Below are 23,422 nucleotides of genomic sequence, written 5' to 3'. Positions count from 1 at the left end.
AAGGTATCATAATAGGACTTCTACTTCCCACGCCTGTTCTTTTTTCTTTCTTCCAGTCTGTATGTTCTTTTCTTCATCTTGTTCGTCTTCATTTTTTTTTTTTTGTTGCTGCTTCTATTTCATGTTTTTATTCTTTCTTCTCCGCTTTTTGTTTTCTTTATGCCAAGACAACAAACCAAAACTGAGTTAAAAAGAAACTACTTGTCACTATTGTGTTTTTAAAACAACATGTTGCTTACTATGTTTTAGAGATGAGGAAAAAAACGGTGGTATAGTTACTTGAATAGCTATGCTTTCATGCTCGTGTTAACCGACTTATGCCTAGGGTTCCATTATTGGAATGCTAAGCATGAGAGAGTTACTTACATCCTACTACTCACGGTCGTCGACAAGGTCTGATTTTTCACTCATGCAAAAATTCAAAAAATTGCAGCCTATGGCATAAATGGGTTAATGTGCTTTAAGTAGTTATTCAAGGAATCAAAAAATGAAGCATCACATAGAATATTGGCAGCAAACAGCTATTTAATCTGTTTAACATATTTGTCTGGAGCTATGCAAAAGTCACGGTGGTGATACGTTCTAATTTATGAGATTATTAAGTGAACTGTATTCCCTTCATTTTATTCCTCTGCCACCATTTTCTTGCCCAGGCTGGAGTGCAGTGGGGTGATCTCGGCTCACTGCAACCTCCACCTCCTGGGTTCAAGAGATTCTCCTGCCTCAGCCTCCTGAGTAGCTGGGATTACAGGCATGTGCCCCACCGTGCCCTGCTAATTTTGTGTTTTTAGTAGAGATGGGGTTTCTCCATGTTGGTCAGGCTGGCCTTGAGCTACTGACCTCAAGTGATCCACCCGCCTCAGCCTCCCAAAGTGCAGGGATTACAGGTGTGAGCCACCGTGTCCAGCTCTCTGCCACCATTTTCAAGAGTATTGTCATCTGTATGAGCAAACCTGATTCATCACCACCTTTTTGCAAAAGAAAAAGGAAGCGGGGAGGATCGTGTGTAATTTTTTTCTTTTTGAAGACGAAGTCTTGCTCTTGTACCCCAGGCTGCAGTATGATGGCATGATCTCGGCTCACTGCGACCCCCGCCTTCCGGGTTCAAGCAGTTCTCCTGCCTTGGCCCCCTGAGTAGCTGGGATTACAGGCGCCTGCTGCCACGACTGGCTAATTTTTGTATTTTCAGTAGAGATGGGGTTTCATCATGTTGGCCAGGCTGGTCTAGAACGCCTGACCAGGTGATCCACCCGCCTCGGCCTCCCAAAGTGCTGGAATTACAGGTGTGAGCCACCACATCCAGCCGTATATGTTTTAAGACAAAGAATCACAACCAAAGCAAGGCTTTAACAACTTTTGCCTCAAAGAACCTGGGGTGTTCAGCTCTCTTTTGTTCTTAGTATTACTACCTTTGGTGTGAACTCTTTTTATTATTACTGTTATGTTTTTGTTGATTCCTCTAGGAGTTTATGCATTTTCTTGACTGCTTTAAGACAATCTATATTGTACCATTTTTTAGAAATGTGTAAGGCCTAGAATTTGGATACTTTTTAGTTATTTTTAACGTTATGAGCATGTAAGATACTGTTGATATATGGAAGAATATGTATAAATACCACTAGATAGCTTGTATTGAAAAGATAATACCCAAGTTTTTGTTCTGAGTTGATTGGGTGCAGTTTCATAGGTGTGTTTCTCAATACATTGTGTCCAAGTTTTAAAGCATATAGAAATTTGAATACTATTTAATTTCATAGAGTCCTTTGTTTTATAGGTTTAATATTTCTAAAGATTAAAGACATCACAGCCCCCTTTAAGATTGAATAATATTAATAAAATTAGAGATATACAGGGTTAGAATCCAACAAATTCAGAGGAAAATTGTTTAATTATCTAGTAGAGCAGGAATGAAACCCAGGTTCTAAGCTCCAAGGGGGCCATGAGCTACCATACAGGTGCACCAGTGACTGGGTATAGAGTTGCCAAAATTACAGGATGGCGAGAGAGAGCTGTGGAGCCTAACTCGATGTGAACATGAATTTTTAAACTGCATGGTGCCTCAGTTTGTCCATCTTTAGAGTGGGGACTTTAATAAGTTTTTCTTTTTCTGCTTAGTTGTCTGAATTATTTCCCTAGTTTGTCTTATTGCCACTCTTGATGCCCACATGAGAGGATCTAAGGTAATTTGCGACAGCCTGGGACCCCTTAAAGAAAACAGAAGGTGTCACAAACCCCATTTTAGGAGAAACCTCTGTTTTCTTCATGGAACCCCAAGAACTTTAAGCAGACAGGTCCCCCTCAAAATCTAAGGCTGTCCTCTGTTTTGCTTTGCATTATCTGACCTTTTTGGTTTGGGTGGGCATCAGAAATTAGTAGGGGAGAGAGATCTAAAGAAAGTTGTGGATATGAAGATGTATTTATGGTAAGAAAAGTTACGAAGGAAAGAAATGTTATATGAGAGAGAATCTTGAATGGCAAATTCTTGTCCTAAAGTAGAATGACTAGTTACCAAAGAGGGAAATACAGGACAAATCAGAAAGTTTAATCATGGCATAGGTGGTCTGTGGAGTTGTGTTATGGTTCATAAAATGGGAAGGAAAAATTCACAACTGCTAGATCTTCTCCTGTCTAGAAGTGGTGTGTATGTGACGTACATATAAAAGAGCTTTAATAGCTTGGCTTAAAAGAAAATTAAAGCTCTTAAATTTTTTGTCAAAAAAATAGAAGGTCTGATGCCTTTTATTTCATGTGACTTCAGTAATTTTTGGGAAATACAGTGTTAAAATTCTTAGTAAAATAAAAATATCTTCAAAATGTATTCATTTGGTCTAATTGAAGTCAGAGGTTAAATTTTAGAAGGAGCTCACTTCCATGAAGGAAGCCCTCCATGATAGGGCTTAATGAAAATAGTTGTATGGTGAATGTAGTAAGATTATTAGCACTTCTAATCCTGTGGCTTTTGGCAGTCTAGTCAACAGACAATAAGGAAAGGATTGTAACTGCTTTTGTTTCAAAGCTATTTTTTATGTGTATAACTTCACATATTAAATATACAAAGGATCTGCAGGACATCTACAAAGTGTCTGATGGTGGTTGTCAGAGAAGGTAGAGAAAAACAGCTATTTACATTTTCTTTGTAATATTTAATATCTTTAAATGTTTGAAAAAATGTCAACATTTATTAACGGGGTAATTGACAGTCTTTGATTTGTTATTTTTTTCTCTACCCTTTTCTAAATTTAAAAAAAAAAATAGCAAAACTGTGGTGCTTTTTCTGTGACCAAAGAAAGTTAAGTTTTTAAGCATGATAAAATTGTCATACTATTGGATCTAAATTTGGACCCTATATAAATGTTTTAAACACTTGTAGTTAAAATTGTAACATAATTTTTTGATAATAACAAGAAATGCCGCGTCAGGCCCATTAAAAGCCAGAGCTATCAATGGCTACTGTCTAACCCCAGAATCTCTGAATTGTGGACACAGATATATATTCCTGTAAGAAAAATTTCCATGATTGATCAGGTATAAATATCTCTTTAAGAGAAAGGAGTCCTGAAAGCAGAACCTTGCCTTGTTTTGCTACTTATTTCCTACCAAATCTGGATGTGTTAACAAGGAAAATGGGAGGGGAACATATTTGCAGTATAAAATAAATGATGCTTAATATAAAATGATCTTGCAATTTATTATATAAAGCACAACACATTTGACAGCAAAAGGAAGTGCTTAGAAGCAAGAAGTCAACAAGGCATAGGTGAAAAACCTAGTTATAAGTTTTATTTTTTTACTTATAACATTTTCTAAATAAAGCTCCTCGGTGATATTAGAAAAGAATAATAATTTGTTTTTATCAAAGACAGGCATGCCAGGAATTTTTTCAATTAAAACAACATAAATTATTGTTATGTAAGTACTTACAGTTATTTTAGAAATTGACAATAGGAGTTAGAATCACAGAAGAAGGGATAATCTGTCTATATTCCATAATACTTATCTTGGTGATTTACACTCTTACTGTTGGTAAAATTAACACTTAACTGGAACAAGAGAGCTTTTATTTGTGCTTGATTGTTGAACCATTATTTATATATGGGGGACCCAATTTTAACAAGAATTTGAAGCCAATTAAATTAACACTACACACACACACACCCACACACACATGCATATTCATATACATACAGGCATTTTTACATATATACACACACACATACATGTATACATATATACACACGCATACATATACACACAGAATTTTACACCTCAAGCATATGGGAAAAGTAAATGTGAAATAGGGGTTAGAATCAGGGAGGCAGGGCATCACAGGTTTAGGCTATAAATACGATGGTATTTTTATATTTGGATTCTGAATTTTCTTTGAGCTCCCTAGCAACAAAATATGAAAAAATACAAGGGAGACATGATCAGGTTTGTGTAGCCCTGAAGAAAAACAATGTGCTTATACATATATGTATACACGTGTGTGCCTGTAAAGATACAAGTATGCATTTTTTTTCTTCAGGGCTACATTTTGCTTTGTATTATTTTGCTGTAATAAATCATAGTTATGAAAATGACTGTATGCTGAGTCCTGTGAGTCCTTCTAGAGAACACTGAACCTGTGGATGATCCTGGGGATTCCCAACATACTGTACTGTATATTTAACATTCTCAATGTTCTCTTTTGTTCTTATGCTTTCAATTTTATTTTTATTTTATTTCATTTTATTTTATATTTTTAAGATGGGGTTTCACTCTGCCACCCAGGCTGGAGTGCAGTGGCACAATCTCGGCTCTCTGAAATCTCCACCCCCTGGGTTCAAGCGATTCTCCTGCCTCAGCTTCCTGGGTAGCTGGGATTACAGGCACCCGCCACAATGCCTGGCTAATTTTTGTATTTTTAGTAGAGACAAAATTTCACTATGTTGGCCGGGCTGGTCTCAAACTCCTGACTTCAGGTGATCCACCTGCCTGGGCCTCCTAAAGTGCTGAGATTACAGGTGTGAGCCACCACACCCAGCCTGCTCTCTTTATTGTAAAAATAGCATTCTTTAAATTTTTAAGTATTTTTTAGATATTAATAATTTACCGTTTTTTGAAGTTCTCATTCCTTTATCGTCTCAAAATTAGTTGTGTTCTTTTTCTGTCATGTTAATAAGATTTCCTTATACCTGGTGATTCTGAGCTGTTTTCACTTTAAATGTCTAAGTTTCGTTTGTTTTTTTGAGACAGAGTCTCATTCTGTCGCCCAAGCTAGAATGCAGTGGCACAATCTCAGCTTACTTCAGTCTCCACCTCCTGGGTTCAAGAGATTTCCTGTGCCTCAGCCTCCCAAGTAGCTGGGATTACAAGCGTGTGCCACCATGCCTGGCTACATTTTGTATTTTTAGTAGAGATGAGATTTCACCATGTTGGCCAGGCTGGTCTCAAACTCCTGTCCTCAAGTGATCTGCCTGTCTCAGCCTCTCAAAGTGCTGGAATTACAGCATGAGTCATCGCGCCTGGCCAACTTTTAGATCTTAAATATTTTACATGCACACACACACAGTAACTGTGATGATGGATGTGTTGATTGTAGTAATCATTTCAGAATGTATACATATATTAAATCATGTACACCTTAAATTATATAAATTTTGTCAATTATACCTCAAGTTTGAAAAAAAATGTAAATATCCTCCTAAATGTGAGACAATTGGAAGTTCCTGTCCATGGGCTAGGGTCAGTTGGTGGAGAGCTAACTTTATTGTTGGGGGCTTTCTAAATGTATGTGTTTTCTTTGAACATACATGTATTTGTTTTTCTTGAACATTTAGCTTTTTCAGGAAAATATTGCATGGTTGGTTGCCTGGAAAGATACACATTTCTGATTGTCAGACTTGGAAGCAAGATAAAGGAAAGAGGCTGCCGGTTTATGGTATAGAGATTTTCACTCATTAAGGAAGTAGGATTATTATAGAAATACTATTTGACAGTTCAAGTTTGTAAAACACAGGTGAAGGTAATCATTGAAGGGTCCCTTCCTCTGAGATCACCTAATCACCTGTAGACTGGTTGGTAGACTCGCAGAGACCACTTGTTCTTGGACAACAGTTAGAAGCATACTGCCCTAGGCAATAAAAAGGTGGTTGTTGAGGGCAGCAAGAGGGGGTGTAACATTCCAGTTCATTTTTCTTTCCTTAGCAAGCATTTACTGATTGCCTTTTAAAACTCCCGACCGTAGGGGATAAAACGATTACCAGAAAGATACCTTCCCTGCTCCCATGGAATTTACATTCTAGTACAACAGTGGATATTAAACAACGTATCATCTGGTTATGTAATTATAGTTGTTATAAGAACCATATAAGAGAGGCTTACTGCTGTGGGGGTCAGGATGGTGTCTCTGAAAGTATGAGTAAGGAAAGTGGTGGGAGAATAAAAGGAAAGTGGCAGAGACTCAGACTGAGAGACTAATTGGGATAATGGCAACTGTGGGATTCAAGCGATTGACCTGCTTTGGCCTCCTAAGTAGCTGGGATTACAGGCATGTGCCACACCTGGCTGATTTTGTATTTTTAGTAGAGATGGGGTTTCGCCATGTTGGCCAGCCTGGTCTCGAACTCCTGACTTCAGGTGATCCGCCCGCCTCGGCCTCTCAAGTGCTGGGATTATGGGTGTCAGCCACCACAGCCAGCCAATTTTTTTTTTTAATGTCAAAATCAGGTTTAAAAATTATGGTTTACATTAAATGGATGTTCTTAACAATACAAGAAACAAGGAATGCAATTCAGTTGTACCGTTCAGGAGCTCATTCCAGTCTTGGCCTGGTCTGGAGGGTGGCATGGTTGGAGGGTGTCTGAGCCAGGGGCCAGGGCTGGGCTTCTGTGCTGGACCCTCCAGGCCCCCTGAAGGCAGCCCCTAGCCCACTCAAGGCCCCATGGGAGACTGTGCCCTGTGGCCCCGCAGCAGGGCCACAGCTCCATGAGCAGGGCTGTCACTGGCATGCTTGGGCTCAGAATTCCATGTCACCCATGAGAGAGCCACTGTGTCCTGTCTGCAGAGCAGGGATTCCTGTGGGAAGAGCTCAGAAGAGCCACTTCCCCTCTGGGGCTGCTCTTGCCTGAGGATCTTAGGCAGCCAGAGCAGCACCTGGGAGGGAGCGCAGGTTTGGCGGGGAGTGGGCTGCCTTCCTAGAGAGCAGACAGGCTTCTTAGAGATCCTCACAGACAATTGTGGGGCCTCTAGAAGTGTCTGAATTCTACACTCCCCACTCCCGACCCTTTCAGTTTTCTTTTTCTTGGACATTTCCTATGGTGTTTGTATTAGTTAGGGTTCTCTAGAGGAACAGAACAAATACAAGAGATAGGTAGATGTTATATAAATATATATGAGTTTATTAAGTATTAAATCACATGATCATAAAGTCCCACAATAGGCTATCTGCCAGCTGAGATGCAAGGAAAGCCACCCACAGCCCACAAGCACTTGGACATCTGGGAATTGGCCACTCTGCATGAGGAGGTGAGGTTGGTTTTGTGTTAATGGGAAGTGTATGCCTGTTTTTGTCTCTGAAATAATGAACTCATCCACTAACATGGCCTTGGGATGCTGTAAACTGGTTTGGTGTTACCTAGTCTCCTTCAGATTCTCAGTGTCTTATGCTCCTAGCTTTAGTGCAAGGAAAATGTTTTCCATTTTTCTGTAGCTATTATTCTCTTATTTTTTCATTTTGCCAATTTTCCAAGTAATTTCTTAGGGGGCATTTAAAGAGTCTTAATTCTGGTGCAATAAAATACATGCCCAGTGTCAGCAAACAGTTTCTCCTGTGAGGACAGGATGGCCCCGATGGAGCTCAGTGTGCTGGAGCATGCACAGTCGGGGCCCTGGATCCCAGCAGCAGCCCCAGGAGTTAGGTGCTGTCTCCTCAGCATATAACCACGGCTAGTGACAGAACCAAGCTGAAAGCCCCGGGACTTAGTTTCAGTTGCCAAGTGGCCACTGTCACGGTTGGTGGCACAGGCAGTGGGGGTTGGAGCGGCAATGCAGATGTAGGATCAGTGCTAGCAGGGGATCTGGCCTGGATCCCTGTGGAGGGTCCACTTCCTTTAGCCTTGGCAGGGGAGGAGGGGCAGCCCGGTGGTCACCCCCCAGTGGGCAGGCCCTGGATGCAGTTCCTGCCTCTGGCCCAGGCATCCAGGTGGTGGGGGGGGGGGGGGCGGTGCTGAGGCCTTTGGTTCACTGAGCTTCTTTTGGGCAGCAGCAGGACCCTCCCACTGTGACCACTTCTCTTTTCTCTCAGTTTCTTGGGGTCTCCTGCACAAAGCAGCAAATGATGACTGAGGCGGCTGTCATGGTCAAGGTGAAGCCTGTCACCTGTGCCACCCAGTTCATCCTCCCAGCGGGTGGCCCAGGGGTGGGTGGTGCTGGAAGGAGAAAGCCTGCAGGGGCCCTTGCTTGTATAAGTGGATTGGCTGTGCCAGGGCAGAGCGTTCTGCAACAGACACTGGCCCAGAGCCTGGAGCCACACAAGTGGGCACTGCATGGAGGGCGGGGCCAAGTGTGAGGACCAGATCCCCACCTGATCTTCCCGTGCTGAGTCACTGGCTCACCATGGCTGTTGGCACCTTGTCCCTGCTACATCACAGGGAGCCTGGGATGCCAGAGGGATGGAGTTTGAGGAGACTAGGACTTCCTTACACTCACAGGCACAGTTGGGGCCTCATGCAGACTTCGGTTTGGGCTTGGGGTCCAGATAGGGCCCAGCCAGCCTGTCCATATGCTGAGCCAGAGGTCACCCTGAGGTGTGTTTCTTAGCTTGGTTGGCAGAATAACAGCCCCTGAAGGCACCCATGTCCTAATCCTACAACTTTAAGTTTCATGGCAAGAGAGGAGGAAGGGAAGCTGTGGATGGAGTTGGGGCTGTTCACCCAGCTGTGGATGGGGAGGCTGCCCTGCATGTCTCCACAACTGCAGTGTCCTCACAGTGGTCCTTAGGAGGGGAGGAGGGCAGGAGGAGGGTTGAGTCAGGGTGACGTCTGTGAGAGCTCGGCTGGCCATCACTGGCTTTGAACATGGAAGGAGCCAGGAGCCAGGGAGTGCAGGCAGCCTCTAGGAACTGGAGGAGGTGGAAACAGATTCTCCCTAGAGCTTCCAGAGGGAGCTGCCCTTGCCCACACCTTGATTTTAGCCCATTGAGACTCATTTGGACTTCCAACTTCCAGCCTGGAGAGCGAGTCCTTCAGGGGGGCTTCTGTCCAAAGGCCCTGTGAGGATCCTGGTTTCTCCAGCCCCTCACCCCATGTCTTGTCCCGAGAACAGGCATTTTTCAGGGACTGCTGGCCCTGCAAACTGAGCACTGAGTCAGTCTGTCTGTTCTACTCTGAGTTTGGTGGTCTGACCTTTGACCTTCTGCCTCAGGGTCAGCACCAACCCATAAAGGCCTGGCAGGTGGGGGTGTGTGATGGGCCATGTGCGTGCAAGGCCCTGCTGGGATGGTGGCAGAACCAGGTCAGGGTGGTGTAGGTCATCCTGTGGCTTCGTCTGCTCCAGATGCTGCAGTGAGAGCACAGCCTGGGGGCCAGGTGAGGGTGTGGACGTGGGGCATGGGTGTGACTATGGATGTGGGCATGGACATGGAGTGTGGATGTGGCTGTGGATGTGGATTTGGGGTCTCAATATGGATGTGGGGTCTGACATATGGGGTGGGTTCTGGGTCTAATTTCCGAGCTGCAAGAGCTCAACTGGTTCCCCTCCAGGGCAATGTATTGTAACACGTGTCCTTGAAATGAATAATGATGGTGCTGAAGGGACTGTCCTCAGCTCCCAGCTCATCCGGTCCCACAAAAGTCTTTGCATGTGACTGAAACTTGGTGTTACTGATGAGAACCTGAGGTATACGTGACACTGGTCAGTGCACGTGACATTTTGCAGCCCTGTCCTGCCCTCTTCTGTGCTGAGCTCTTCTTCACGTGTCCTAGTGCTGTGCCCTGGTACAGTTCCTGGCTTTGGGCCTTTACTTCTATTAGGAAGACACATTTAGTATAAACTTCATGAAGGAAGAATATTAACACTTTGCCATATTCGATGTAAATATTTTTCATAGCGTGCATTTTAAAGTTTGTTTTGGTGTTTTGGAGCATGATTTTCATCCATCAATGTTCTTGCTGAGTTTCCTTTCCAATTTTTGTTTGTGTCTTTATAAAGAAAGTCACTTTGCAGCCGAGAGCAGAGCAGACAAGTGTTCTCTCATGTTGTGCTTTTGATGGCTTTATTTTTTATTTTTTATTTTTTGGTGGAGTCTCACTCTGTCACCTAGGCTGGAGTGCAGTGGTGCGATCTCAGCTCACTGCAACTTCCACCTCCCGGGTTTAAGCAGTTCTCCTGCCTCAGCCTCCTGAGTAGCTGGGATTACAGGCATGTGTCACCATGCCTGGCTGATTTTTTGTACTTTTAGTAGAGACGGGGTTTAAGCGTGTTAGCCAGGATGGTCTCGACCTCCTGACCTCATGATCCACCCGCCTCAGCCTCCCAAAGTGCTGGGATTACAGGCATGAGCCACTGTGCCCAGCCAATAGCCTTTCTTTTACACTTGACTCTTTGGACTGTGTGGACTTTATTTTAGCTTGTATTCTAAGAGAGTGAATTTTATATTTTCAAAAACAATTTGCCAATATCTTTTTCTGGGCTTCTTGCTTTGTTCTCAGAGCTCAGGACTGTGGTGGCTGTGGAAGAGAACACTCATCTGGGGCCCAAGACCCTGGTGGCCTGGCAGGGTTAGTCTGATACATTGGGCACCAGTAGGAACAGCTCACCCTAACAAGTGTTTTCTCTGGGCCAGGCCCACCCGTCTGCCTGGATTCATTTGCATGTGTAAACGCCCCAAGGGCAAAGGCAGTACTATCCCCAGTGAATAAATAAGGAGACTATTCTGTGTATGGGCAGGCACTTCTCATACTTCAATTTCCATATTCTGATAAATAAGGCTAATAGTTAAGAATTCCCATTATTGCAGAGTTGTTGAAAAACAATGCTGTTAGAGTTCTTGGCATGCTGCCTGTCTCAGAGTGAGTGCTCAGCCAGAGTTAGTGATGATGGAGTTTGTGATGGTGGTGGTGGTGGTGATGATAGTGAGGAGGATGATGGTGGTGGTTCAGGTGATGATAATGATGGTGATGGGGGTGATGACGATGGTGTGGCAATGTTGGTGATGATAATGATGCTGGTGGTGATGATAGTGGTTGAGATGATAATGCTGGCATGGTGGTGTTGGTGATAGTGGTGGTGATGACTGGTTGAGATGATGATGACAATGATGGTGTGGTGATGGTGGTGGTGATGATGGTGGTTGAGATGATGATGGTGTGGCAGTGTTGGTGATGGTGATAGTGATGGTGGTGGTGATGATAGTGGTTGAGATGATGATAATGCTAGCGTGGTGGTGTTGGTGATGATGGTGGTGATGACTGGTTGAGATGATGATGACAATGATGGTGTGGTGATGGTGGTGATGATAGTGGTTGAGATGATGATGTGGCAGTGATGGTGTTGGTGGTGATGGTGATGGTGGTGGTGATGATAGTGGTTGAGATGATGGTGTAGCAATGTTGGTGATGGTGATAGTGGTTGAGATGGTGTGGTGATTGTTGGTGTTGGTGGTGATGATGGTGGGGGTGGTAATGATGATAGTGGTTGAGATGATGATGATAATGATGGTGTGGCAATGTTGGTGATGGTGCAACCTCCGCCTCCTGGGTGAAAGCAGTTCTCCTGTCTTCACCTCACCTGGTGATGGTGATGATGATGATGGTGGTGGAGGTGATGATGGTGATGGTGTGATGTTGGTGATGGTGGCAGTAATGATAATGATGGTGGTGGAGGTGATGATGATGGTGTGATGTTGGTGATGGTGGCAGTAATGATGATTGTGGTTGAGGTGGTGATGATGGTGTGATGTTGGTGATGGTGGCAGTAATGATAATGATGATGGTGGTTGAGGTGATGATGATGGTGTGATGTTGGTGATGGTGGCAGTAATGATAATGATGGTGGTGGTGGAGGTGATGATGATGGTGTGATGTTGGTGATGGTGGCAGTAATGATGATGATGGTGGTTGAGGTGGTGATGATGGTGTGGCAATGTTGGTGATGATGGTGGTGGTGAAGGCCATGGTGACATTGTCACTCTCACAGGGACAAGTTCTTTTTTTTCCTCTTTTATTGAGTTAGTTAAAATTTACATAGCATAATATTAATCATTTTAAAGTTAACAATTCAGTGGTGCTTAGTAAATTCACAATGCTATGCAACCATCGCCTCTAGCTTCAAAATATTTTAATTTCCAAAGGAAACTCTGTACCCACTAAACTGTAACTCCTCATTCCTCTTTCCTCCCACTCTCTGGCACCACTAGTCAGCTTTCTGTCTCTGTGGATAGACCTATTATAAACATATTATCATTTCACATGAGTGGAATCATACAGCATTAGTCCTTATGTGTCATGCTTCTCTCGTTTAGCATAATGCCTTCAAGATTCATCCACATTGTAGATGTATCAGGACCTCATTCCTTTTGAAGGCTGAATAATATTCCATTGTATATACAGACTATGTTTTGTTTATTCATTCACCTGAAAGTGGACATTTGGGCTATTTCCACTTTTTGGTTATTGTGAATAATACTGTTAGAAGCATTTGTGTATAAGGATTTGTTTGAGTACCTATTCTTTTATCTTTTTTCCTTTTTCTTTTTTTTTTTTTTTGAGACAGAGTCTTGCTCTGTTGGCCAGGCTTGAGTGCACTGGTGCAATCTCAGCTCACTGCAACCTCTGCTTTCTAGGTTGAAGTGATTCTCGTGCCTCAGCCTTCTGAGTAGCTAGGACCACAGGTATGTGCTACCACACCCTGTGGTGACACAAACACAAAAAAATACAGCTAATTTTTGTATTTTTGGTAGAGACAGGGTTTTGCCATGTTGGTCAGGCTGGTCTCAAGCTCCTGATTTCAAGTGATCTGCCCACCTTGGCCTCCCAAAGTGCTGGAATTAAAGGCATGAGCCACAGTACCCAGTGCGAGTACCTATTCTTAATTCTTTTCAGTATGTGTCTGTCAGTGGAATTGCTGGGTCACATTGTAATTCTATGTTTAATTTTCTGAGGAAACATCAAATTTTTCTCCACAGTGCCTGCACCATTTTACATTTCTGCCGTTGATATAAGAGGGTCATGATTTCTCCATATCCTCTCCAACATTCACTTTAAAAAAAAAATTGGCTAGTTGCGGTGGCTCACGCCTGTAATCCCAGAACTTTGGGAGGCCAAGGTGAGTGGATCACGTGAGGTAAGGAGTTTGAGACCAGCCTGACCAACTAGGTGAAATGTCATCTCTACTAAAAATGCAAAAATTAGCCAGGTGTGGTGCTCCCACTTACTTGGGAGGCTGAGACAGAAGAACTGCTTGAACCGGGGAGGTGAAGGTTGCAGTGAGCCAATATTGCACCACTGCACTCCAGCCTGGGAGATGGAAGAAGTCTCCATTTAAAAAAAAAAAAAAAGAAAAATTGTAGCTATCCTAGTGGGTGTGAAGTGATATCTTACTGTAGTTTTGATTTTAGTTTACTTAATGACTGAGAATATTATCTTTTCACGTGCTTCTTAGCCATTGGCATATTTCTTTGAAGAAATGTCTGAGTCATTTACCTGTTTATTAATTGGATTGTCTTTTTATTGTTGAACTGTAATAGTTCTTTATATGTTGTGGATGCCATACCCTTGTGATGTTTATGGTTTGCAAATATTTTCTCCTGTTCTGTCACTCACTTGCTTTCTTACTCTGTCAGTAGTGTCCTTTAACGCAAAAGAGTTTTTAATTTTGATGGAGTCCAAATTAGCATTTTTTTCTTTTATTTGTCATGCTTTTGGTGACATAGATATCTAGGAATCTATTGTCAATTCCAGGATCAAGAAGATTTATTCCAATGTTTTCTTCTAAGAGTTTTATAATTTTAGCTCATATTTAGGCTGTCAATCCATTTCTAGTTAATTTTTGTTTGTGATGTGAGGTGGGCATCCATCTTTATTCCTTTGCATGTAGATGTCCACTTTTTAGCATCATTTGTTGAAGAGATTATTATTTCTCCATTGCATGGTCTAGGAACCCTGGTCAAAAATCTGCTGGCTGTTGATGTGTGGGTTTATTTCTGATGCCTTAGTTCTATTCCATTGATCTATATATCTGTCCTTATGCCAGTGCCACATTGTTTTATCATAGCCTTGTAGTAAAGTTCTGAATCAGGAAATGTAAGTTTTCTTAGCTTTTCCATTTCTGTAAACAAAGTTGTTAGGATTTTGATATGGATTGTATTGAATCTGTAGATTCTTTTAGGTAGTATTGCTGTCTTAACACTATTAAGTCTTCCAATTCATCAGCATGGGATGTATTTCCGTTTATTTGCAGCCTTTAAGACCTCTTTCAGCAGTGTACAAATCTTGCTAGATTAAATTTATTCTTACATATTAATATTTTATTTTTGATGGTGTTGTAATGGTAATTGCTTTCTTGGTTTTATTTTCAGATTATTCATTGCTAGTGTATAGAAATCCAACTGGTTTTGTGTGTTGTTTTTGCACCTACAACTTCTGAATTTTTTTTTTGAGACAAAGTCTTCCTATGTCACCCAAGCTGGAGTGCAGTGGTGTGATCTCTGCTCAAAGCAAGCTCCACCTCCCGGTTTTACGCCATTCTCCTGGCTCAGCTTCTCAAGTAGCTGGGATTACAGGCGCCTGCCACCACACCCAGCTAATGTTTTGTAGTTTTAGTAGAGACGGGGTTTCACCATGTTAGCCAGGATGGTCTCGATCTCCTGACCTCGTGATCCACCCTCCTCAGTCTCCCAAAGTGCTGGGATTACAGGTGTGAGCTGCCGTGCCCAGCCCTTCTGAATTTATTAGCTATAGAAAGTTTTTCTATGTATGAATTCCTTAGAGTATTATATATATAAGATTATGTCATATGTAAGTAAAGATAAATTTATATCTTCCTTTGCAATTCAGACTCCTTTTACTTCAGGACTTATTTTTATTTTATTTTATTTGCCTGATTGCTCTGGTTAGAGCTTCCAGTACTGTGTTAAATAGAAGTGGCAAGAATAATAGGCATCCTATTTTGTTCCTCATCTTATGGGAGAAGCTTTCTGCCTTTCACCATTGTATACAATGTTTGCTGTGAATTTTTCGTCCGTGGCTTTCCTCATGTTGAAGAAGTTCTCTAATCCTAGTCTGTGGAGTGTTTTTATCATGAAAGGGTGGTGTTAAGTGCCTTTTCTGTATCAATTGAGATGATCACGTAGGATTTTTCATCATTGTGTTAATATGGTGTAATGTGTCTTGGGAAGGATGGCGAATTGGGGAAGGATTGGGAGAGATGGGAACATAGGAATGAGGCAGAGGGCAGTGCCAGCTGAGGAGAAAGAGCCGGGTGAGACCTGCTGCTTCTTGTATTTTACCCACTTGAGATCTGTCCTCCTGGGTGAAGGAAAGAGAAGCGCAACTTCTGCTGTCCCAGCCTCTAGGACAGAGCCCCAGGGTTGCATCCTTTTCTTCTTGCAGTCGGATGTAATGCTTCAGGGGTTGAAGCACTGATTTACTTTCATGTGCTGAACCATCCTTGCATTCTTGTGATAAATCCCACTTGGTCATGGTGTGTTTTCCCCTTAATGTGCTCCTGGACTTCATTTGCTGGTATTTTGTTGAGGATTTTTACATCAATATTCATTAGAGATACTGGTCTGGTTTTTTTTTCTTATAGTGTCTCTGTCTGGCTTTGGACTCAGGTTAATGCTAACCTCATAGAATGAGTTAGCAAATGTTCCCCCCTCTTCTATTTTGTGAAAAAGTTTGAGAAGGATTGGTGTTATTCTTCTTTAAATGTTTGATAGAATTCACTAGTGGTGGCTCTGGGGTTTTCTTTTTGGGGGAGGTTTTTTGATTACGGATTTAATCTCTTGTTATAGGTCTCTTCAAATGTTCTATTTCTTTTTGAGTCAGTTGTGGCAGTTTTTGTGCTTCTGAGCATTTCTCCATTTCATCCAGGTTACATAATTTATTGAGCTATAATTTTTTCATAGTATTCTGTTATAATCATTTTTTATTTCCTAAGGTCAGCAGTGTCTTTATGTTCATTGTTTTTTTTGTTTGTCCTGAGTGAAAACAGTCTGCTTCATGCACATCTATATTCTCCATTCCAGGTAGCTTGCTGCCCTGACCCCCTCCCATAGCAACATTCTGGGGCTTCCTGGGGGAAATGTCCATTTTTGAATTTGCTGGTCAGTTTTATTTGGCCACTCTCGTGTCACTCTTTTTTTTTTTTTTGAGATGGAGTCTCACTCTGTTGCCCAGGCTGGTGTGCAGTGGTGCAGTCTTGGCTCACTGCAAGCTCTGCCTCCCAGGTTCAAACAGTTCTCCCACCTCAGCCTCCCGAGTAGCTGGGATTACAGGTGTGCACCTCTATGCCCTGGCCAACTTATTTTTTTGTATTTTTATTAGAGACAGGGTTTCACCATGTTGGCCATGCTGCTCTGGAACTCCTGACCTCAAGTGATCCGCCCACCTTGTCCTGTCAAAGTGCTGGGAATACAGACATGAGCCACAGGCCTGGCCTCGTGTCACTTTTAACTAAAAAAAAAGAAGGTATCAAAATAAAGCATTTCCATTTTGCTGGGTTTGCTTCTGGAGAAGTTTATTGATGCCTTAGGTTGTGTTCTTTGATACTCTTTGTCTTCATTCCTCAGATGACTTAAGGCTTGTAGCCCTGCCATCTGTATAGGAGGAGCTCTCTTGTTCTAAATCTCCAAGCAGGTTTACAAGGGATCTGGAGGAACTCCAGGGAGGGAATGAGGAAAGAGTGGTCATGGTGTCTGGAGTCCTGGGCGTGTCCCAAGGCCAGGCTGCTAGGCCTGTGTCTGGGCCTCTTCATGGCCCCCATGAGGATAAGCTGGATTGGTGGCTATGGTGTGGCCTGCAGGAGGGGGCTTCAAGCTGCCTCTGGTGTTTTCTGCCCCCTCAGGCTACCCTTGGTGAAGTAATGGGGACAGCCTGGCTCTGAGACTCTCTCTTCCTTCCCTGTCGTCTGGGTGACAGGGCATTGGTGACCCTCACCCTGGCAGGCCTGCCACATGGCCCATTCATTGGGTCCTCATAGTGGGGCATATCCAGATGCTGCATCTGGGTCCAGGCTGCAGATGCTTTTCCAGAATGACATCTCTCTAGCTGTTTTCCTCTGCCCTGCTTTCCCAGTGGAACACATTCCCTACACAGCTGTGCTCCATCTGGCCTACGTTCCCAGACGATGAGCAGGGGTTCTTCATAGAGCTTGGCAGATGGAAAGTGCTTGAGGGGGTGCTGAGTGCCTAGGTAATGGTCTGTTTCATCTCGTTTCAGCTGTGTTGGGAGTGGAAGAGGAGGAGGCCCCCGACATCAGCATATACCACTGCCCAAACTATGAGAAAACCCATGTGAAGTCCACCTGTAAGTACAGCAGCCCAAGCGGCCACCTCTTGCTGCATGGAGGGTGAGGTGTCTGCTGGGCCCTGGGTTGCTGGGGGCAAAACGCCCTGAGTAATGTCTAGGCCTGGGGACCCTGCCAGCCTAGTTTACTGTCCCCTGTAGCCTCACTAGGCCCACTATAGCCCCTCCTCACCAGCTCCCACTGGCAGAGGCAGCTGTGCCAAGACCCAAAGGGCCTTCTGAGGCCAAGGGAGAGGCCAAGCCAGCCTGAGTTAGGGGGACACGGACTTGGGGACTTGGATGAATGGTGATGCGGGGGTTTTCCAGGGGTCTCCAGCCTAGCCCGGCCCAGCCAGCCACTGCCACACTGGGGGCCCAGCCTGTCTGTGTTTTCTGGGCACATGCATTGTGGGTGGGCGTGGGCTCTGTCCTTTCCTCCCTTTTCAGCCCCGCCTCATCTCACCCACCTCTTCCTCTGCAGAGAAGCTTGGAGGGCCTGTGCCTTTCCCACACAACCTGCTGTTCGCATATCTTAAGGGCTGAGGCTCCATATTCTTCTCGGCCCTCTCAGGTGTGGTGGGTCCGGGGGTGCAGGCTTGCCTCACACTATGCAGGTTCATCCAGGTGAGCTGGAGGTTATGTGAGCCTTGAGCTCCAAACCTCAGCCCTGGTTGTGGAGGGGGAGCTGTGTGGTGGTCTTCAAGGACTTGGGAGGGGTGTGGCCTGTAGATAAGACAGGTGACATGGATGTGGGGGTGTGTGTGTTAATGTGTTCTCTGGGTTCTACTTCGTTGGAGGGTCTTGGGTGTTCACAGAAGCTGCAGGCTGGACGTGGGCTGTGGCTGGGTCAGCTGATCATATACCTGCTGACCTGAGCCCTGGACAAGGTGGGCCAGGGAATGCATCTGGCTCCAGGTCACAGCCAGTCTAAGTCACTCTCCTTCAAAGGGAGCCCCTCCCAGTGCCCAGTTGCAAACTGAAGCACCTGACCCCCAAATCCCTGTGGGATGGGTCCTGTGGAACCAGTGGGGGTGGAGAGAGGTTGCAGGCAATGGGTGGAAGGGGCCCCAACACCCCTGTTCTGTGGGCTGAGGCCGGGTTGAGGGAGCTTTGGAGGCTTAGCCTGGCAGCTGGTGATGCTGAGGTCTGGGGCAGGTGGGGGTCCCATTACTCTGGAGACCTGGCTGCTCTTTCTTGGCCTCTCCCAAGGCCTGAACGCTTTGTGCCCGTCCATTGCTGGACAACGGTGGGGGTTTCATGTGTTGAGAACAGATCTCGACCTGATCCCCAGCACAGCCTCAACACGCAGGCAGACACCATGAAATATGCAAGAGGGTGATGAGAAGCTAGCAGCTCTTCCTGAACTTTCAGGCTGATGGCTTGCCTGCGGGGGAGGTTCGGGGATTCCTAAATTGCCTTCTTACCCCTGGTCCCCAGTAGTTGGCTGCATTTATGCTCAGAAAGCATCTGCGTGTGGCAAGCTCTTTAACCCATCATCTGGTTACTGCTGGAAAACAGATAAAGGGTAGGAAGGATCAGCCCGGCAGGGTGGGGCATCCTAGTGCTTCTGCCACCTTATTGAGCCTACCCAGAAAGCTCAGGGCTGCGCTGTCTTTATGACAGGAATGACATAAGCAGGGCTGAGCTTCCAGTGGGGACCTGGGGCTGCCCCTGTTGGCCTGGGGGGTGGGTGTCAGGGCAGAGCAGGTTTGGAGCCAGGACACCTCAGGAGATGCTTTCCTGGGGAGCAGGTCCCGCTCAGGGCCCCCGAGTGGGGCCTTGGGAGGATGCTGGGGTGGTGCTGCTCTTGTGTGGTTCATGCAGCAGGTACACGTGCACGTTACTTGGGAAGAGGCTTTCAGAATGGTAGGGGGAAAGTGTTGGAAACTCCTGGGCCAGGTGCCTCTTCTCATAGTCAGCATACGTTTCAAGGGTTCCTTGCGTGGGGCCTCTTGCATGAGCTGGGGATGGGGTAGAGCAATGGTGTAGTGCTGGGGTTGGGCAGGTTTTGCACCTTGGTGAGCACTTAGTTTCGAGTTGTCTAATGTCTCCAGGCATCTCCAGAAACAGCTCACCTGCCGTGGGAGTCCTGTGTGCCTGCCTCAGCCAGTCCCTGCCCCTGTGCCTGCGGAGAGTTTAGGCAGAGGCCTGGTGTCCCAGCCTGCCCTCGATTGCAGCTAAAACCCCAGTGCAGGCTCCCCTTTCTGTCTCCTATAGCCAAGCGCCCAGGGAGAGACATTCTAGACCAGCAGACAGTGCTGAGGTTGCAGGCAGTGGGACCCCCAGCCCCTGCCTGGCTGTACACGTGTGTGTGCATATATGTGTGTGTGTGCATATATGTGTGTGCTTACATATTTGTGCATATGTATGTGTGCATGCATGTGTTTGTGTGTATGTCATACTCTGTTCAGGCTGCCATAACAAAGTCTGTTCAGGCTGCCATAACAAAATACTACAGACTGGGAGGGCTTAAGTAATAGAAAATTTATTTCTCAAGTTCTGGAGGCTGGAAGTCCGAGATCAAGGTGCTGGCTGATTCAGTGTGTGGTGAGGGCCTGCTTCTGGTTCAGAGACAATGCCCTCTTGCCCTGTCCTCACATGGTGCAAGGAAGGAGGCAGCTCTTTGGGGTCTCTTTTATAAGGACACTAATCCCATTCATGAGGACTTCACTTACAGGACTTCATTACCTCCCAAACGCTCCACCTCCTAAAACCGTCACCTTAGGGGTCATGATTTCAACAGATAAATTTTGGTGGGACAGATACTCAGTTCTTGGCTGTGTGCATGTGTGTATGTGTGTGTGTGTGCATGCACGTGTGTTTGCATGCACGTGTCTACGTGCTGAGTGTGTTATATAAATTCTGTGAGGCAGATTTTTAGTTGTTATTGAGGGCCATAGGCTCCATCAGGGACAAAGGCACACGGTTCTAGCACCTTCCACCAGTGTGCATGTTGAGATTTGAAGTGAATGTGCACTGTGCCCAGAGCCTGTCTGTGACGCCCCATTTGGTGTTTGCATTGACTGCAGCCACGTCTTGTACGCCAAGGCACCCTGGGGACAAGAGGGCCTCTCCGTGTCCCTGGAGAAGCTCTGAGCCAGCACTGGGAACCTCTGGAGGCCTTGAGCCTGTATCCACCTGTTCTGCCCCTGCCACCCTGGCCTGCGGGTGGGGATGGGGGCTGCTCAGGGTTGCCAGAGTTAGCTGTGCCTGAGGCTTGGTTCTTACGTTTCACAGCTTCTTTTTGAAAGCCACGGTGGTGAGGATTGCAGGGTCCCTCCCTGTGCTGTTCCAACATGTCCCTTGAGCTGATTTTGGCCATTGCCTGTGGGCAGGGGCCATAGGCCCACAGGTTTACCTGACTGGCACAGATTTGGTACAGGGTGGCCCAGGGTACCTGGCCAGGAACTCGGGAAGGCGTCCCTTTCTGATGAGGAAGCTGTATAGCGGTTAGAAGCAGCCCTGAGCTGCAGCTCCTGACGTATACAGTCACTCATCTTATTGAACTGACTTTTCTCATCCCATCCCGCTCTGTGGGGTTGGGGTGACTGTGCTCAGCGGTCATCTCCGTGGGTATGCCGTCACAGGGATGCTGTCGTCATGCTCCCCATGTGGCTCTGGGACAGGGTGCCCTGTGCCAGAGCAGCAGGAAGGGCAGTCGGCCTCCTTGCCCCTCTGTGTACCTTTGCTGGCGACCTTGGCACGGCTCCACGTCTCTGGCCTCGGTTGCTTCATCCGTGAAGTGAGGGCCCCGCCCCACGAGAGAGGAGGAACACAGGTGTAGCCGGGGGACCCTGGCCTCAGTGAGCGTCCTCGGACAGGAGTGCGATTGATGATAATGACCATGCAGACAGGTGACGGGGAGGACGCCCCCACCCTGCCGGCCGTACTGGGCCTCTGCGGGCTCTCCTCCGTGGCACCCTGTCTCTGTGGGCTGCCTCCTTTTCCTTGGTCTCCTCAGCCAGCCCTGAGGCCTCTCCCAGCCACAGTGTCACTTCTGCTGCATGACCTCAGGGCTGCCTCGCGCCCCTGCCTGAGTTGCCGCTGTCCTGGGCCTTCATTGCAGCCCCTCCTTGGAGCCCTGCCCACACTCGGTGCTCCTCCCAGGTGATGACCTGAAGGCAGGCAGGGAGCTCTGCTTGGTGCAGAAAGCTCAGCTCTGGAAGTTTCCTCCCTGGGTCCTACTTGGTTCCCCCATGGAGTGCACGTAACTGCCTCCATTTCCACGAGGCCCTCCGAGGCAGGGAAGGCACTTTGTGAACTCTGAAGCCCCTCGCTCCCTGGATATCCACACCTCCCTGGGTAGCAGTAGGCCCAGCAGGAGGGTGATGGTATTCACAGTCACCAAGGCTTAGGATTGTTGGGGGGGGTCAGGAGGGTCTGAGCTGTCATTGGGGGTGTCTTTTTTCCAACTCCTTTACCCTCTGGGCCGAACATCTCAACACTTGTACCTTTAGGGCCTGCCTTGGCTCCCTGCGCATCTCAGCTCCTAAGAAGCAGGGACTCCCAAGCATCTGTCACTTAGGTGACACCTGCTCCAGCGTCGCCAGCCTTGCACGGAGCCAAGCCTATTCAGTGAGTGCTTGCAAACTGCAACGGGAGGGCAGCTTGGAGTTATCTGTGGCCCTGGCATTGCCTGGCTCAGGCTGGCAGCAAGAGGGCAGGAGCATGGGCTGAACTGGGCCTTCCCTGTTGATAGTTATGAAAGCAGATGCATCCACTTCTCCTTCCAAAATGCTCTGAAGCCAAGCAGCCAGTGTGACAAGGATGGGAGACTTCATCTGCCTGCGGACACTCCCCCTGTGCCCACTGTGTGCTGGGCCCAGTACTGGGTGCAGGGGGCAAACAGGGATGAGCCCAGGGTCTGTTAGGAGCACCAAGCCAGCTTGTGAGCATGTTCTGCCCATGAACAAGCACCTGCCACACCAGGTGGCTTTGCCCTGAGAAAAGGCCCAGAGGAGTCTGGCGCAGACAGTGTGCATGTGCCAACTTACATCCCACAGGCAACCCACAAGGCCGTGCAAGCCTTTCTCTAGTAAAGATGAGGCACAGAGATGTCAGGTAATTTGCTCAAGGTCACACAGCCAGAAGAGGATTGGGAAAGACAGATACGAACTCCTTTTATTGTTCATCTATGGTGCCCCATGCTTCCCTCAGAACTCCTGGTTTCTGGCTTTGACTCTGTCGGATTTTGCCAAATTTCCATAACGTCCACTTGAATTGCGGGCAGGAAGGTTGAACACAATGCGAAGATTCTTTGCACATAAAAGGTCGCAGCTCCACCCAGCCCTGCTCCTTCGTGTTGGTAGCAGATCCTGCTCAGAGACAGGCATTGTGACTGGGTGGTTGTCAGCTCCCTTTGTCCCCACAACCACTGAGACTCAGGAGGATGACATGGTCTTCTGAGGCCCCTGTCCTCTGCATCTCCCAACCCCACCTTCATCTGTGAAGGATGGGCACCATACGGGCCCTGCCTGGCTCTGCTCTTGAATTCAGTCCCTTTACGCTCAAGGGTCAGCCTGTGTCAGACTCAGCGAAGCAGCCCCCAAGGAGGCATCTGCGTGCCCCAGTGGCCTCCCTTATCCTAGCTGATCTTCTCTGCCTGGTCGAATACGAGGCTGGGAGCTAGGGACATAGCAGTGTGGAGAGAAAATTGTTTCCCTCCCCCAGGTACTTGAAGGCCAGTAGGGGTGTGTGCACGTGTGTGTAGGGCTTGAGGTCCAGTAGGGGTGTGTGCACGTGTATGTACCTATGTGTGTGTGTGCATTGTTGCATGGGCACATAGTCCACTAGAGGTGTGTGCACATGTGCTCATATGCACATGTAAAAAGTCCAAGATGTCCGTACCTGGTGCCCCGGGAGAAGGTATGACCTGAGCAGTGTGAGGAAGCAGGTGGAGTGGACAGGCCCAGCGTCTCCATCTGACACGTGGGGTTCTG

At 46.4% G+C, this 23,422-nt stretch overlaps 1 long non-coding RNA gene across 1 annotated transcript in view; it reads left to right on the top strand.

Moving 5' to 3' along the window:
• The window catches only part of LOC129049670 (uncharacterized), a 29,267-nt gene that overhangs the window by 2,038 nt on the left and 3,807 nt on the right, over positions 1–23,422 (top strand). The window contains exon 2 of the long non-coding RNA XR_010137535.1: positions 17,418–17,504. This is a non-coding gene — a long non-coding RNA (uncharacterized LOC129049670). The remainder of the gene's footprint in view (positions 1–17,417; positions 17,505–23,422) is intronic.

Source organism: Pongo abelii, chromosome 17, assembly GCF_028885655.2.
Source record: "Pongo abelii isolate AG06213 chromosome 17, NHGRI_mPonAbe1-v2.0_pri, whole genome shotgun sequence".
Classification (NCBI taxonomy): Eukaryota; Metazoa; Chordata; class Mammalia; order Primates; family Hominidae; genus Pongo; species Pongo abelii.
The sequence above is the reverse complement of the archived record's forward strand: the minus strand, read 5'-3'. Positions and strand labels throughout refer to the sequence as shown.